At 40.0% G+C, this 17,703-nt stretch overlaps 1 protein-coding gene across 2 annotated transcripts in view; it reads right to left on the minus strand.

Moving 5' to 3' along the window:
• The window catches only part of ARHGAP5 (Rho GTPase activating protein 5), a 46,940-nt gene extending 35,488 nt beyond the window's left edge, over nucleotides 1-11,452 (minus strand). Inside the window, exons 1-2 of one of the 2 annotated variants that reach the window (XM_075754015.1) lie at nucleotides 11,071-11,452; nucleotides 3,464-3,570 (exon numbers count right to left, since the gene is read on the minus strand). The gene's annotated coding sequence lies outside the window, so the exon portion shown is untranslated. The remainder of the gene's footprint in view (nucleotides 1-3,463; nucleotides 3,571-11,070) is intronic. The other variant, XM_075754016.1, reaches the window with a different exon arrangement.
• Nucleotides 11,453-17,703: the final 6,251 nt, after the last annotated feature.

Here is a 17,703-nt window from a genome sequence, read left to right on the forward strand (position 1 = left end):
AACTACTTTATTTGTATACAAAAAAGTAAACTGCTTTTAAGGAGAAGTTTCTAACCTGAATTCTACAGAAAAATACAAATATTGTCATACAGATACTAGGTACAGAAAAATAAGACTTATGTCTGAGATTTTGAGATTACAATGTTTTATTATTCCTTCCATCTTTAGGAAAAAAACAAAAACTTTTAATAACTGTAAACAAAACCTACTATATCTACACTCAAACTTCCACAGAATTATTACAAGGTTCCAGTGGCTTTATTGAAATTGTCATCAAGTATAATGATTACCACTAACTCTCAGTTATTAATCAGAAGACTTTGCGTATATACATACTGCAAGCAGAAAGATATTTACTGTTTTAGAAACAATTACATTATGAGGAAAACAAAAAATTGAATGGCTGAATGACTGGGCCCAGCAGGTTGCAATCAGTAGCATGACATCTAGTTGGGGGCCAGTAACTGGCGGTGTACTCCAGGGGCCAACACCGGGTCCAATACTGTTCAACATCTTCCTTAATGACTTGGATGACGGGGTAGAGTGTACCCTCAGCAAGTGTGCTGATAACAAAACTGGGAGGAGTGGTTTAGGTTTGCGCTGCCGTGCAGGGAGACATGGACGGGCTGAAGACACGGGCTGACAGGAAACTCGTGCACTGCAAAGTCCTGCATCCAGGGAGGAATAACCCCATGTACCAGCATATACTGGGAGCCAACTGGCTGGAAAGCGGCTTTGCAGAAAAGGACCTGCAGATCCCAGCAGACAGCAAGCTGAACACAAGCCAGCAATGCGGACTTGCGGCAAAGGCGGCTAATGGTATCCTGGGCGGTATTAGACAAAGTATGGCCAGCAGATCAAGGCAGATGATCCTTCCCTTCTATGCAGCAGTGGTGAGGCCACACCTGATGCACTGTGTCCAGTTCTACAGTACAAGAGGGATACAGAGCTACTGGAGAGTCCAGGAAAGGGCCACTAAGCTGATTAAGGGACTAAAGGCTGGGAGAACTGGGGCTGTTTAGTCTGGAGAAGAAAAGGCTCAGGTGCATCTCATCAATGCATACAAACATTTGGAGGAGAGGTGCAAAGAAGGCAGAGCTAGACTCTTTCTGGTGGCATCCAATGACAGGACAAGAGGCAACGGACACAGACTGAAACACAGGAGGTGCCATATGAGCATCAGGAAACACTTTTTTATTGTGAGGGTGACTGAGCACTGGCACAAACTGCCCAGAGAGGTTGCAAAGTCTCCCTTATTGGAGATATTCAAAGCCCACCTGGACATGGTCCTGTGCAACCTGCTCGAGCAGGGGGGCAGGACAAGATGACGTCCAGAGGTTGTCCAGAGGTACCTCCTACATCGTTGTAAAATTTTGTGAAAATATTTTTATAAAAATATTTTTCTCATTTTCTTGGTAAAAAGACAGCTGTCACATGGCACTATAAATGAAAGGTACAGGCTACTGTACTTAACATATTTGGTTTTACATTTGTGGAGTACTAAATAACAACATCAATGTATGTAAACAAACCTGTAAATAGCCCTTATATGAAGGAAAAAGTATAACAATCCTCAATAGTGAAATTTTAGTCTCATTATCTCAGCTTTATTTGTTATGTATTTTGTCATTCATGGCAACAATTTGTTGAGAATGGTACTGTAGTACCTTCCTCTGGTTTAAAAAAAAGAATGTGTAGAATCTGTCATCCAAAAAACTCTCAAAATCTGCTTTAATACTTGTAAAACTACTTCACAACTGCTAAAACCTATCTGAGTTTGAGGACACACAGCAGTAAAAGCAGTATTTGTATCACTAAAAGTTGCAATAGAAGATAAAAATATTGAAACCTTTAATATCTTGTATAGAATCAATGCTGGGCTAACAGAGCTTTCCAACTTACTAACACCTAGAAATAGAAAACTGACATTCTGATCAGAAACATAGTATTTATGTAATGAAATTTGTAATGAAATTCATTGACCAAAATATAAAATAAAAACTACATATATAAAACCAGCTTTCAGTTATAGAAATCATAGTCAAGGAAAGTACGTTTTTTTATAATAAAGTATCAATTTCATTACAAAATGAAAAAGGAAAGTAAACTTGGTCTAATTTTTATACTTGAGAGTTTTTATATTGCAAGAACTGAAACTTTTACGCTGTCTTTTAGGAATGATTTTTCTTTTTTTAAGTCAGTTTACTCAAAGACATATTCAGAAAGAAAACTTGTATTTTAAATTTTGGTTTTTTCCGTTTCCACTGTGGTTTTTTATGTTCTTAAAACACAGAATTTAGAGCTAACAGAAAATGGCTCTGGGAATAAAAATACTTAGCAAAAGTAAATCCTTCACAAGCAGTGTTTATATTACTACAAATAAACCCAGTGTTTTCTTTCTAAAGCAAAGCTTATCATAGTAGCATCATTCAAACTATTAGAATGAGAGGTTTAGTCAGCACTTCCACTATAAAATGTTTTCTGTTCACCACAGCACAATACAGATTTGACATGGACTAAACTAGAACACAAAAATCTTCATCCAGGGGATTATTTTATTTAATCAGGAAGATGCTGTCAATTTGCAACTAGTTTATAAGAAACAATCAATACTTTCAGATACCCTACATCCTCATGTAGCAAAGGTTGTTCCTCCTTCAGCAATAAATGTTTTGTCAAATCAATACATTTTTAAGTGAGTAAGTACAAAGAGTAAGATGAAATGGGGCACTGACAAAGGGAAAACAAACACAGCCTCTCAGAAAATTTCTGACATGGAAGATTTTCACCATAGTGAGAGCTGAATCAGTAAAGATATTTAAAATGAGTGTGGTTTTCTTTTCATTTTTTATATAGTTTCTACTCTGCACTGATTGCACAAAGCAAAGTCACAGAATGAAATCTATATTAATTTAGTAATAAACCTGGTAAAAACCTGACATCATAATGGTTTAACATTTAATATGTATTCTTTATTAAATTGCTCCCCAAATGGAAGATTTTTCTTTTCAGTACAACGCTAATTTAAAGGTACTATATAGCTTGTGCAGTTTTAAAATATACACACTGGAAATTCACGGTAAGTTAGTTCGATTATCTTACTTCAATCTGCCTAATTCTATTATAACAAATTGAAAAGACTCCAATTCATCGCCCCCCATCCTCTTCATCTTTGTCACAAATTCAAAGGAGGGGTTGTTTGATTTCCCCAACTAATTTCAGTCTTCAAATTGAAGATAACAGAGCATTTCTGTGTTTAAATAGAAAAATTCTGAAGAACTACAGAAGACACAAAGTGTATGGCATCACTGCAAGAAGAATCGCTGCACCATAGGACCTTGCCTCTACAGGCTTTTAGATTTCCAAATGTAGTTATAAAGAAAATAAGGTGTATCATCTTGTACTTATTCACCCACCTCCCCCCTTAAACACAAGGCTATGAAGACCTAAAGCCCAAACTTACCCCTAGGAAAACAAGGTGCAAAGCAAGATTATTATCCTGCTGTGATCTTCCTGCAGTAATGTCACACATTTAAACAGTGTCCTTCAGTAAGTCCTTCCCTGAGGGATCTGAAAACAAAATTAATAATTAATAATTATTAATTGATTTCAAAATTATGAAAGCAGAAGTAGCAATCAGAGAACATACAACACTTCACCTCTGCACGAGGATTTTTTTCCTCATTTTAAACCCGTAAACAGAACTCAGAGCTCAAGCTGGTCTTCTTCTAAACTTAGAGGCTTTAAATCCTGTAAGCATGGCTATTAATACTTGGGACAGACAGGGCACAATTCTTAAGTGACCACGATTCCATAAGTTCAACTTGGTATTTTAACAATACCTAGGTTGCAGAAGCCTCTTCTGGAAAAAAAAAAAATGAATATAGCGTCTCAAGTAACACACAAAATGTGAGATATAAAAATCACTAATCACTTGTAGAAGAATTTGGAATTTAAAATATAAAAACCCCACAGGTTTGTAAGATGAAGTTGGTATAGGCAGTAAGTGCAAAATATATAAAATGAATGTATGTCTAAACACATGTATATAAATTTTATTATTGGAAAAAAGTATAGTCTGCCTCAAAACCCTTTTACCTTTACTACAGCATTTCTAAATAAAAGTTCGCACATTGTGACAAATCAGAAATTGAAAGCATAATTATATTTGAAGATTATGAATTCCCAACTAGGATACAAATTATTAGTATAACCTTCATAAGTGTTGATTTTATGGCAGGGATGCTGCTACAGAGTAACCAAAACCAGAACTCTCTGCCACAGAACTTCTTCAGTTTGCATCCACACAAAACCCAGATTTTGAATGTCAGGACAGTGATGCATATATTAAGATGCAAAAATGGAAAGGAACTTGAGGCACTTGCACTGGATCATGATGTAAGCCTCTTTTTAACTAAGGAAAGGCGTTATTTTTAAGCAAGATGTAGCACCACACCGTATATGTGCTAAACATAACATCAAAAAGGTATGGTAGAGCTTTTTTCAGTTTTGTCGCTTATGATTATATTCTTAGTAATTCCACTTTGCTTTAGGAATAGTACAGCTAAATGAAAGAGTCTAAGCTTTAAACTTCCTTTTGGACAAAAAAGGTTCAGCGATAGCGACAGGCAATATACCAATATTGCAATTCTCAACTTGAGGTACCAAACACCACCAAAATCATTAGGCAGCAGGCTATCAGTCCCACACCAAGCCTGGCCTAGCTGCAAAGCTAAACTCTATCACTTGAAAGAGAGGACGGGAGGCAACTCGCATTCCCTGCCCTTATCTCCTAGCTGTAGCGCTACTCTATGTTCACAGCTAGGTGAGCAGAGCAGATAGTTGCATATGAGGAAACAGACTATGGGACTCTGAAGAAGAGTATAGGGAAGAGCAGACACACCAAGAGCAAAGCATCTCTGCCTGACAGAATGCATCTGGGGCTTGGGGACAGGGGACACCAGCCATTGTGCAGGTCATGCTGCCACAAGAGAAAGCTCAAAGACAGACCCCCACAAGATCAGCCAGAAGCATTAAGAGGCCAGAGAAAGCACTATTTTCAAATACGTGTCTCCCAAAGTCTTCTGAGATTAATTCTAAACATTAGCATAGAATGCTGTATTATTAGCAACTAATAAATACTAAAATAGTTAATCACCTATCATTACTTAGTAATCGTGGCTGTACAGGAACTTGTAGATAGGTCCGTAGCCAAGAAAGTCCCTTACAGATAAATACCCTGAGTGTTTCTGAATACCTTCCGAAATTGCTTTCTGAACCTAAAAATGTTTACCATCTGCAGACCCAAGATGGCTGAAGCAGAAATGTCATCTGAAAGACTCTACAGAATTGCTCATGATCAACAACTATTTAAGCAGCTGCGAACAATGCCAACAGGGAAAGAAAGAGTGTTTTCCCACAGCCCTTTACTCACTCTGTAATGTTGCCTAGATGCAATAGTTTACGGATCAGTATTTTTCAGGGTTAGTTCCAATTACCATAGTCTTGTGACAGTGTAAATTAGCTGGCCAAGCGAAGAAAAGCTCACGTGAAAAAAGGGCCATCACAATCTAATCTGCTTTGCAGGGTATATGAATATACCAACAGAAAGTTACTGTGACCTCTACAGCAGATCACAAAGTAAATTCAAACACATTAGATATCACTGAAATGGTTTGTAGGACAAGTTTTGAATGCATAGCACTTTCGACTATCAAAGACCAGGATCTCAAGGAAGTTACAGCTCTGGATTCAGGTTACTGCTGACAGTAAGTTTTTATACCAAGTCATCCCTCACTTCACACTTTTTGAGAACCAAAACTTGGCTTTGGAAAATATTTAGTATGGTATCTGAATTTCAAGGCCTATCAGCACATCAGTAATTACACCTCTACCTAAAACATGCCAGAATAACAATTCAATCATTTTCACTTCAAGAACCATAAAAAAAATATCTAATGTTGACGTAGCTTAATGTAACGTTGTTACTTCTCTTTCAATATTTACCAAGAGGTATCTTTTTCACTCAAACAAGCATAAAAAGAAATAAATCTTCTCTTCAAATCAAAATCCTTTTTAGAAACTAAACCAGGTACAAAGTATACTAATGTCATCAACAATTTCAATTCACTGAAGTCTGTTGAGGTCCTACCCACTTAATGTGTCCTGTCCTCTTTACTAACATCACCAATATTCTTGCCTTCAGAAGTGCTAGTAATCTTAATTACGTAACCATACTTGAAATTTTCTTTATAAAAATAAGGGTAAAGACCATGGTCCCTGGTAAAATTCCCCAAGTCCCAGCCAACACTAGGAAAAAAAAGATTCAGATCGCTTATCAGAAAATAAGCTCAATTAAGTAATAACAAGATAGTAAAGGACAATGCCTTGAAGTGTCTTCAATAGTGATACTCTGAGTGAAAATGAATACAGTTTAAGTAGTATGGCGATTAGTCATGCTAGGTAAATGAAAGATGACAATGGATTACCCCAACCATGATTCATTTCAGATTCGGTTAGTATGATGGCCCACTACCACCCCTAAAGGAGTTATGTAGCCTAGGTAGTTCTTTGCATACAAAACAAAGTAATCAATTTATTAAAAAAGAGAAAAAAAACCTGACTGCCCAACTTCATACTACAAATGAATGCAAATCTGTGTTTAAAAACAGAAGTTCAAAGCTCTCAGTTCTTACTAAGTTTACTAAATTTCTGCTATTAATAACAATACTCTGAAGACTGCCAGTGTATTACCCAAAATTAAAATCAAGGCCTCAACTTTATTTCTAAATCCAAAATAAAACATCATTTTTTAGCTGGAATCTAGCATTTCAGGGGGCATCTATTATCATTGTTGCTATTCACCAAAAAAAAAAAAACCCAAACCCCAAAACCAACCAAAAAACCACACAACAAAAAACCCATGCAAAACCAAAACAAACCAACCTACACAAATTAGATCAAGGTACAATAAACAGGTAAACTGCAAAGGTTCAAATTATCAGTATTGCACTAGTCTGAACTTAGGCCTCTTGAGTTACTTATCTACAAATTTCTGAATATCTGAGAGCATTCAATACGTGTTCAAAGCCTATATTTTAACAGGAAAGGAAATACTACACGTTTACAGGAAAAATAAATTCTTAATAATTTTCGCACAGAAGCTCCTACTGAAGACATGCACACTGGTCACAGAAGTTTCTTAGTGCAAGACTACCTGATCAGGCTTATTTACAAAGTTATTCAGGAAGAACACAAAAGAACTAACGGAGAAATTTTACAAAGAGGATCCAAGAAAGACCTGATAAAATAGAAGAAAGAAGAAGCAGATGAAGAAAGAGGGATCAAAGTAAGGACAGATAAAGGGCTAAAAATGCACTTCCTGCAAAAAGAAAAATTTACACCCTGGCAGCAGCAACTTCAACAAATTTCACTGATCCACATATCTGGATCATGTCATATTATTTTGCTTCATGAGGAACTGCAGCAGACAATCCAGGACCCGACACCATAAGTTTTGAGACTTAATTCAAACAGTAGTTTGTTGTTTGACCTTGTACAAGCTGTATGTGTAATTTTTACCTGTGTAAAATGAGAACACTGGTTATCCACTTCTTTCTTAAATTATGCAATGAGCAAGTGAAAAGTCGTATGTTAAGCAGCAAATAATATTCTGCATAATAATCAGCCAACTTAAACAGATTAATGCCAAGAAGCAACAATATACACATTTCCAAAATTGTGTGTGCAAGTATTGGTTTTACTTTTTTAAATGCAAACATTCTTCTGTTATGCATGTATGTCAACTGATGCAGAATTGAAAAAAAGGTGTGGGAATGGTAACTGAAAGCCAAAGAAACAACTCTAATTTACCACAAAATGTAATGTGCAGAACTAGCCACAGATTAATTAAATGGGCTTCCAATAGAAAAGCACAGCTAATACTCAAATTCAAAATAACTTCACAACAATTGCTTCAGATTTTCCTGCAAGGAATTCTGAACTCATTTTTCTTTAAATATTTCATTTAAATCCTCAAATATAAGGAAATGATGAGAGGCTTCAAACAATAATCTGTAAAATGTAATGCCCTTACAAGTACTTTTTAAAACTGATGGAAAAACCCAAGAATATTCCAGATCACTTACAGTGACTTTTAGGCTAAAAATTCTCCGGGGGGGGGAGAAAAAAATAAAACGGAAAAAAACACCCACCCACCCACGAACTATTAAGAGTTTTGTGCACCCATTCAGACAGAAATAATACATACAGGGAAAATCAAATGCTGACAGTCCTAATGCAGAATTCCCAGTGTTATTTGGACTCCCTGAAACTAAAGCCTTTCTTATAGTTATGAGCATGGTGGAGTACTTTAAAAGCAAGGGGAAGCTTAGGTCAAATACTGCGTTATTTAGTTTAAGCACCGAGTTAAAATGGACAGAGAACCGAAGTTCTCCCGCAGCGGAGCAGGCGGGCACGGCCGGCCCGACTTGCCCGGGACCGGCATGCTTACAAAGCCCCCTAGCGGCCGTGCGGGCCAGGCCAGGCCAAGCAGCTCTCGGCGGCGCGGTGAGCTCTCTCCCCAAACAACGCAAGCTCCTTCCAAAAGCGTCCTTTCGTTACCGTATAGCAAGAACGCACCACGGGCTTTACTCTTATAGGTACGTCATGTCCATAAACGTGACTGGTTTCAGTTCGGTAACCGGCATAACTATGCCAGCAGAACTTAATGCTGAGTATTTGGCTTCACAAACTTCCATTCTTTCAGGAAAGGTCAGGGAGTATCCTGCCTCAAGGATGCCTTAGATGTTGTAACCTTAAGAACACACCACGTATTAGTCTACTAAAAGTAGCGACGTGGAGTGTTTTTAAGTTTTATGCAAAATACTCCTGAAGGACGCCAGTACATGGGATTTCTCTTCTGTTAAGAAAGTACTTTTGGAAGTCTTAAGATACCGTCAGCATCCTTTAAATATCTTTATTAAACAGAATGGAATTATTTTTGCACCATCTACTCAAATAACAACTCCCAAAGGGGAAACTTATACAGAACAATCTATTATTATGATCAGTCCGTTTCTTTCCTACAAAGTTTGCACACGGAAAAACACCTACGGCTTTAGGAAAGCACATTTTATCTTTAACCTCAAAAACATGCACAGCATTTGATTGTTAGTGCTAAATATAGCATTTTAAAACAATTTAGTCTGAGCCTAAAGTATTTAATTGGATTACGTTACACATGCAACACCTTAGCTAAAATAAAGTTGCATTTGGTTGCAATTATTTACATTTTTATAGTGCTGGCAGCTGCTTTATATAGGGATACTTAAAAAAAAAAAAAACAACTACTATTTAAGCTCCACTTGTTCCAAGCTTAAGAGTAACTTGTTACATTAAAAAAAGCTAGTGATAATGTAACAAATGCTTAAACAAATTCCGATACTTTACATACTATAGACTTTTTTTAAAAAAAACTACTGTATTTACATCATACTTCCTAAGCTCTAGTAGCACTGAGCTTCAGTAGAGTACTATAAATAGAATTGTAAGAATTTTAGCACTTCTTAATTTTCAAAGAAGTACATAGGAAAATAAACCCTTGTGAAAATGCACCTGGATGAATATCTGTAATAGGCTCATTTTGGATACGTACTATAAATTTTAAATACGTATGGATTTTTTTACAAAGCACTTAACTCTGGTCACTAATGTCACTGCTGAAAACAGCTGTCATACTGAAGAACCTTAGAAAGGTATGACAGCACAACAGAAAAAAGCTACCTATTAACTCCTCATTCATTTATGAAATAAGTATACAAGTATCGGTGCTGTAACTGGCTTCAATGCACTGGCTTCAATGTTTAAAATGGACGTCCAATTGACCAGCAATTGCTGCTCTCTCTTTACTGCTTTTACTCTGCAGGGTAGAGTTTTTAAATTTCTGTCAAGGATCTTTATCAAGGAAAAAAAAAAATCCTCCAGTTATCTGCACGATACTAAACTAAAGAATACACACATACCCCCACAGGCCTATTTTGGTCTAGATTAAAAACGTTTCCCTCCTACTTATTAAGGAAATATTCCACGCTGATATCAAAAGCGATACAGGAGAGGGCAAAAGGGGGGTACAGAGGAAGGGTGGGGTGGATTCTGGGGGGAAGGTGACAAGTATGTCTTCCTTTTATAAGTAAATGGTCTTTTTTTTTCTATTTTTAATTAAAACAGTGTTTTATAGTCCTTATGTCCTGTATTTACAACACCGTGGCATAATATCTGTATATCTGTGGTGCTTTCCTTGGGTGGAGAGAGTCTAAAGGTTATGCTGGTTGAAGGGATACAAAATGCTTTAAAGCTGCAACACTGCAACTGGCTACCCTATTTCAAAGCCTTAAAATCCACCTGGTGGAAAAACAGAATTGCACACACATCATTAGGAGTGAAGTTTTCTGAAATTTAATATCGAGCAATATTTGAAGGTGAAAGGAAGGAGGAGAAGAATTGACAACTATTCAAATTCAGTAGAGAAGGAAAAGGACAGAGAAGATGAGAATGAGTAGAAGGGAGCGATGAGGAGGAAAAGAAGTACAGAGAAAGGAGAACAGAAAAGGGGGGGAGGCAGTGGGAATAGAAGAAGGGAGGAAGCTCAAGGAGTAGGGGGAAGAAGGGAATGAGGAAGGAAGAAGAGAGGAGTAGGGAAGCTCCCCTTCCTGCCTTCCTCCCTCCCTCCCTGGAGAGCCGTGACCAGCTGGCAGCCTCGTACAGGCTCCTCAGACCCTCCCATTGCTCAGGCCTTCATCACCTGTCTGGGACCAGGCACTCCGCTCCCTGCCCTTCCTGCCTCCCCTCCCTCGCGTGGAGGTGCCGAGGGGGACGAGCGGGGAGGGAGGAGGGGGGGCCGGCTCCCCTCTCCCCACGCCAGCCCCAGCCCTTTGAACTGGTTACAGCCAGCGGCCGCCGCACCAGCTCGCCGGGCTACAGCCGCCTCCTCCCCCCCCGCTCCCTTTCCGCCCGCCGGGCCGGCCGCTCCGGGCCGGGCCAGGTCCCACGGGACCGGATTCCTCCCCTCACCTCGCGCCGTCGGGATCCGGCTCCTCGGCAGCGGCGGGAGCGGCAGCATTCCCGGGACGCTCTCTCCACGCCGGCGCCCCCGGCGGCTTTTCCTCCCCGCGGGGCTCTCTCCGCTCTCCGGCCCGCAGCTCCCGAGCGCTCCCGGCCGCCGCAGCCCCGTCCCACCTCTCCGCTCCCTCCCCGGCGCTCTCGGCTCAGTAATGGCGGCCGCCGAGCTTCCCCGGCTCTCGCTTCGCTGACGGAGTCTCTCTCTCCCCCTAACTTTACCTCAGCAGCTTCCCTCCCCTCCCCCCTCCCTCCCGCCGCCGCGGCTCAGCGCGCGCCCGCCCGGCCAGCTGCGCGTGCGCGGGGAAGCGCCTCTTCCTGCTGCCGCTGGATTCCCTGGGAAGGCTGGGAGAGGGCGCGCGGCTGGCCGCCAGCTGCGCGCGCGCGCGCGCACGCGCGCCGATCCGCCTCCCCTCCCCGCGCCCGGGCGGGCACGCGCGCCGGGGGCCTAGCTTGTGCCCCGGTGGCCGCATGGGTAGCGCGAAGAGCCGGGAGGCGTGGGGCCGTGGGTTCTAGTCCCGCCTCGGACAGCGACGCAGGAAGGGACGCCGCAGCGTTCCTTACGTGAGAGCGGCGCCGAGGTGTGTCCGTCCACACGGCGCGTAAGGCGACGGCAGGGCTGGTTCCCGAGCGCGGCCGGCTCGGCCGAGGGGATGGAGGCAGCTGGAGCCCAGCCTGTGCTCCCACCCAGCAGCCGGGCCTCCAAGGGAAGAAAATGGCGGTTGGCTGGGGTGGGATTAAAAGATGCCAAAATGCCGCATTGGTCAGCCCAGCTTGCCCACTTCTGTCCTGCCAGCCCGCCTGTAACTTTAAATTATGTTTCCCAGGTCTAGCCAGTGTAGCACAGCACTTCTTTATTTTTGTTCAGTCGTGAAATACGTGATGCCTGGCAGCAGAGCCCGCTCTGCGGCCTGCAGAGGTAACCTGCGCATCACCTGCCAGGGAGGTGCCAACAATATTAGCCGCCTTGACAATTGCAGAGTCAGATTAAGCAACCCCACGTAGTGCATGCTCTTCAGCGTTATCCCCGCGTGCCACCATTTTGCTGGTGGCTAGCGGGAGGTAAAAATCCATCTCCCGCTCTCTGAGGTCTCCTGGGTTGTAATTAAAGCCTGTGAAGAATTCACGCGGTGATGGTGTTGCAAAGCGGCCAATGCAGGTATTTGTGATTCTCCTTTAGGAGATGCATTTCCCCAGGTGGTGGTAGATGAGGCCATGGGACACAGCGAAAAAAATAGTAAGTAGGTGCTAATCTATTCTGTCCACTGCTAGAGACAGCATCTGTGGGCATCATGCATGTACATCCTATTTGTGCGTATGCAGAAAAGCATATTCTGTGCATCATTGACTACTAAAGATCGTTTTCATGTATACATGCAAAGGAACAAATCAATAGTTTACTAGCAACCTTATTCTTGGCACATTCCAAGTTTTGAGGGTTTTGCTTGTAACCATAATATTTAATAACACAATGGTTCATTCTGTGCAGTTTTACATATTGCCTGCACATCTTAGAGTTTTACATCTGAAAATTATGAAATGAAAGGTTTTAAAAATTCAGATCCTTTCTCAAGACAAAGTGCCTGTAAACTTGAATTTTTGAGAAAATTCTCACTAGCTAAACCTTTTTGTGTTAAATTTGAGCAAACAGCCTTGTGTGGACGCTGCCTTACAGGAGAGTATTTCTAGAAATACTCTCTGAGGTAGGTCCTCAGATGTAACGTTATTTGACACTGTAATCACAGCATCTACTTAAGAGTTTTTGCGGTCACATCCTAGTTCTCAAAAAAAAAAACAAAAACAAAAACCAAAAAACCCTACCCAAAAAATACCAAACAAAAACCAGGCAAGCTGAACAAGCCTAGTATCAGAACTTAATTTTTATTTGAATTGCCTGAGTTTCTTGGGTGGGTTTTTTTGTTCAAAATACGTACCTTGGGGTATTAAAGCCCCATTTCACATTACCAGAATTAAAACCTTATATTCATATGAAACAAAAATCCAACTTCTGCAATTTCATAGCTTAGAAATTTAAAGGAGATCTGTATCCTTATGAAACTGCATAGATATTAATTACCTGAAGCAGTTAATGAATTTTCATAAAGTTCCATGTCGAAGACCTTTCATGTAGAAGACCTCTCATGTAGGAATTGATTGTATCACTTACTTTGATCCTGATCTGAGTCAAAAAAAAAAACAAACCACCTCAGCAAAATGAGCAGGCTCACATAGGTATAGATGTAAAAAAAAGAGTGAAATTAAGCTGGACATGAGCTTGGGAATAGCAGGAAGCCTTTCCCAGCAAGCTGAAACCTGAAGCATGCAAGGACAGCAAGGAGAGCGTCAGTTAGAGGCAGATGACAACACCATTAGTTACAGGAAGCGTTGAGGTGCTGTCTTCTCAAGGATGCACAGTGACCAGACGAAAGACAACAGGCGCAAGTAGCCTCCCATGATGTTAGTCCCAAGTAGACACACCGTTGGCTCCAAACCAGTCCTTGGTGAAAGAAAGCAACAGATTTCCAGGCGAAATTAGACCAGCTAATTCTTCTTCCTCTGACCCTAAATATTCCCCAAAAAATTAATATACCAGAGGAAGATTGTAAAGTCAGAAATTGATTTTCATATAGATTTCCTCACTTCACTGCAATAACAGGAAACTGATGTGCAGAAACTCCATTTGCTTGTTGCCTTCCAGGAAGCATGCAAAATTCTGGCAGGCTACAATAGGCAGCTTGCTATGATTTTGCAGAGATTATTAAACCCTTTGATTTTGGATAAAGCTACCAAAAGTCAACAATTATGGCCAATGAACCAGCAAGCAGGGTTATAAGCAGATTTACGACACAGTGTTTTTCCTAGACTATGAAATTTATAAGATTTGCAGTTTAGTGTTAACTGTTGGGTAGAGATATGCACATAGCCCACTTCAGATGCTTATTAAGAAGACGTGCAAGGTTTATAAAGTTTCAGAGGGAAAGTGGTGAGAAAATTGCCAATCCATGAGAAAACAGTAGGCATACAGGTAGTTTTATGCCCTTATGAGAGCGTAAGAACTATAGGGCTACTTAAAGATTTCATGTCACTAATGAAGAAATAAGATAAATGAAAACAACTTGATCAAAGTATTTTTAGTATGAAATTTCATTAAAATAGTTCAGAAATATTTGTGAATATTTGTCAAAAGAAATCTTGAAAAAAATCTTTTCCATGACTAAGAAGCAGGGAGCATTATAACTTAGAGAAGGCATAAAAATAAAGTATAATAATGAAATTCAATTAATAATTCAGCTAGGCTAGTGTTTTGTTAATTATACAGAAAGACATTTCAGAAAAATGTTTTAGTAAACTTTGAGGAACTCAGAAGAAAGTCACTAACGATGTGCAACATTTGTTATTTATAATGACTATTTTGATTTGAGCCTTTTTCTGTAGCAGATTTCCCCTTAGAAACACCCTCATACTTCAAGGGCTGATTATAAACACAAGTAAAGCAAGCACCTTCTAGATATCTAGAAGCCTCTGCAAGGCAAGCAAGTAATGGATAGTTTGCTTGTCTTTCCTTTTGGACAGCAGGGCCCTAGGAATACAAAACAAGAGCAGCAATCCACCATTTCCCAGCCTCTTTCAATCTTTTGCATTAAGCAGGGCCAAACAGGAGAAAAATCCATATCTCACTTTCCCCATGTTTCTGTTTCAAACCCCAAATCAGATCAGCATTGCCCACACTTCTTGTGGGTACAGCATTTTCTTAATTGCCTTCGCTCTTCCATCATCACTTTCTTTACACCACTTGGAAGTGCAAAGCAAGCAAAATTACCAGTGTACTGAACCAAAAATCAATGTGCCGTTGTTGGTTGTAGAACATGAAATCTGCACGTATTATTTTACCCCAAGCTGCTTTTCAGAGCTCTTCCCCAACACCCCTCATTAAACAGCAGAATTGCCAGGTCTGTCTCACTCTAAGGAAAAGGCACGGTTTTGCATGAAGTTTAAGAATCAAAGTTACAGCACCTTCTCTGTGAGAAAATCCTCACACACTTTGAAATTGTTCTACTATTTACACTCATGTTAATTCGTTGCATTGCGTGTAAAAGCATTTGTGTACAGGAAGAGAGGGCGAAATAGAAACGTAAATGCTTACACCATCTCTCAAATTATTAAGGAGAACCTGTTTGGTTTCTAATAGAAGTCATTTAAATAAATGCATTCACTTACTAAGAGACCCACATCACTGCATAATTCCATGGTGTTAAGGGGAAAACTCAGCAGCATTATTGATTTTCTGGTCATCAGTACACCCAGCAAAACAGACAGTAGGTAGAATATTCCCCTTTCTTTACCTTTCTCCTAACCCCACCCTTGTTCTTGATTGGCTGTTTGGCTTGTGTGGTTGTGAGTTTTTTTAAAACAAATCTTTTACTCATTTTTAAATTTAATACTACATTGATCACCATTTTTTATTAATTTGGATGATCTGTCATTTCAAAAGGAATGTAAGGAGCATGATCAGTGATTGCACTGAACCTGGCTTATGCAAAATCAAGCATTTTTTCCCTGCAGTACTCTTTCTCTTAAGGATTCTTCACATAAATACAGAAAGTTATTAATAAATGATCAATTAGCCATATATCACTGCTTGGATTTCTAGAAGTCAATTATTTTGGAAATAAATTGTGGAAGATTTTCTTCCCTTAAATTTTTATTGACTTTTTGTGCAGCAGGATAGTTTTATCTATTGAAAACTGAAATGTAAATAAATATTTGAATATGTCAGTGCACTGCTTTATACAAGTTGGCTATATGCAACAGTGTCTCCTAAAATCATAATTTTGTTTAATGATTTCTATGTCAAGATTATTATTATCTATAGTCACAAAATTATGTACGTTTTTCTCATTCCATGGCTTCACTATGGTTTGGGTAAGTGTGGGTGACAGAACCATTATTCTTTCCACATCTGTAAGAAAATTGGGTAGCATCCAAAGGTTTTTTGTTGGTTTTTTGATTATTTATCTTTTTCTCCCCACAAAATCCATTATTTTAGATGATGTTGCCTAATAGAGGGCAGCATGTAGGCAAACCATAGGAACTGAGCATGGTCAGTACCTCTGCTACTACTTAACAGGTTTTTTTGTTGTCTTCTTTTAGATGCTGACACATCACATTCTTGTCATCCTGATCACTCCTGTGAATCAACACGGTGCTACTTAACCATATTTCTATGTACTACTGGAAAAATACTCACTTCGTAGGGGTAAAAAAAAAAAAAAACACTTTTGAAGGGGGCTTTGAGCAGAGCATGTTGTACAAGCAAGCTCTTTTTCCTCTTCCTCTGTACTCATGAGCAAGGCACAAAAAACTCTGCCATGAAAGAGCAGTAAACTGGAATCTACCATACTAAAGAAGTTGTGGAATGATTTCAGTTGAATCAAAGCATCTATATCACACTCCAAATCAGGAATGACAGCTACCAGATTCACATAATCAGCTCTTTGTGCCATGACTCCTTGCCTTTTTTCTAAGCCATGATACGTTCCACTCTGCCAATATGAAGCCCATGACTCTTGGAGACTGGAAAATCCCAGAGGAGTGCAAAAAGAACCAACAGAGCGTGGGAGAGAGTGTGCAAAGACATGGAATACAATTCTATTTCTAAGAATTAACTGGAAAAAAAACTTAGACAGACACCTTACATGTTTTAGTTTAGAAAAAGAAAGAAAAAAACCCTTTCAGGGTAAGGTTAGCACTTATGTATATACTAATGAAACCTAAACACTCAGGAGAGAGCTATTGCCTAGCTAAATGTACAGAAGGAAATAGCCAGTTGTTTCAGTTTGGTATTCTACTTACGATGAGTCAGTTTAAACTCCTGCTCCAAACCCCTGGCTGCTCTAGCGCAGCCTCACAGCACCCTTGGCTTCAGCAGAGCACCAGGCCACCCACAGCACCCCACACGCACCCCTTGCTGGAGGCTTGCAACAGGCATGCACGCAGCATCTCTCCAGCCCACAGAGCTACTGCTGTAACCCACACCGGTTTGGATACCAGTTTCTGTGGACTTACTGATGATAACTCATTTCAGTACAGGCGTCAGTCTGTTGAAGGAAGAAGAGGATAGATTTTTATGAACAACACCTCTTCTGTTGCTTGCTTGCTTGTTGAAATCAGTGAGTGAAGCACTGGGAGCTGCTGAGAAGAGATTACACTTATCACAGGTGAACAAGAGGGCTGCAAGGAGAAGATACCAGAAAAGACTCCTGGGGACAAGGGCATAAAGGAGGCTTGCTTTTGCTATCACCGTGTCTCCCTATGTGCTTTCAGACAACTCAGGCTTTTCTGTTCAGAAGCACATTGGTTGTAGGAGTAACTGGAGAAGAGAGAGTTGTGAGTAAAAAAGATTTTCTTGATTGCTTTCTGCTAAGTAATTAGTATCGATATGTTTTTGTTTCAGATGCTTCAGGCATAATAGAGCTTTAGGAAATGGGTGGATTTCAGTTGCCTGTTTGCTTTACAGCTATAATTGAGAATTTCTTTTTCTAAAAGGGGGGAAAAAAAAAGGTGCTAAATGTGCCTCGGGAGAGGTGA

Source organism: Balearica regulorum, chromosome 5 (genome assembly GCF_011004875.1).
Source record: "Balearica regulorum gibbericeps isolate bBalReg1 chromosome 5, bBalReg1.pri, whole genome shotgun sequence".
Classification (NCBI taxonomy): domain Eukaryota; kingdom Metazoa; phylum Chordata; class Aves; order Gruiformes; family Gruidae; genus Balearica; species Balearica regulorum.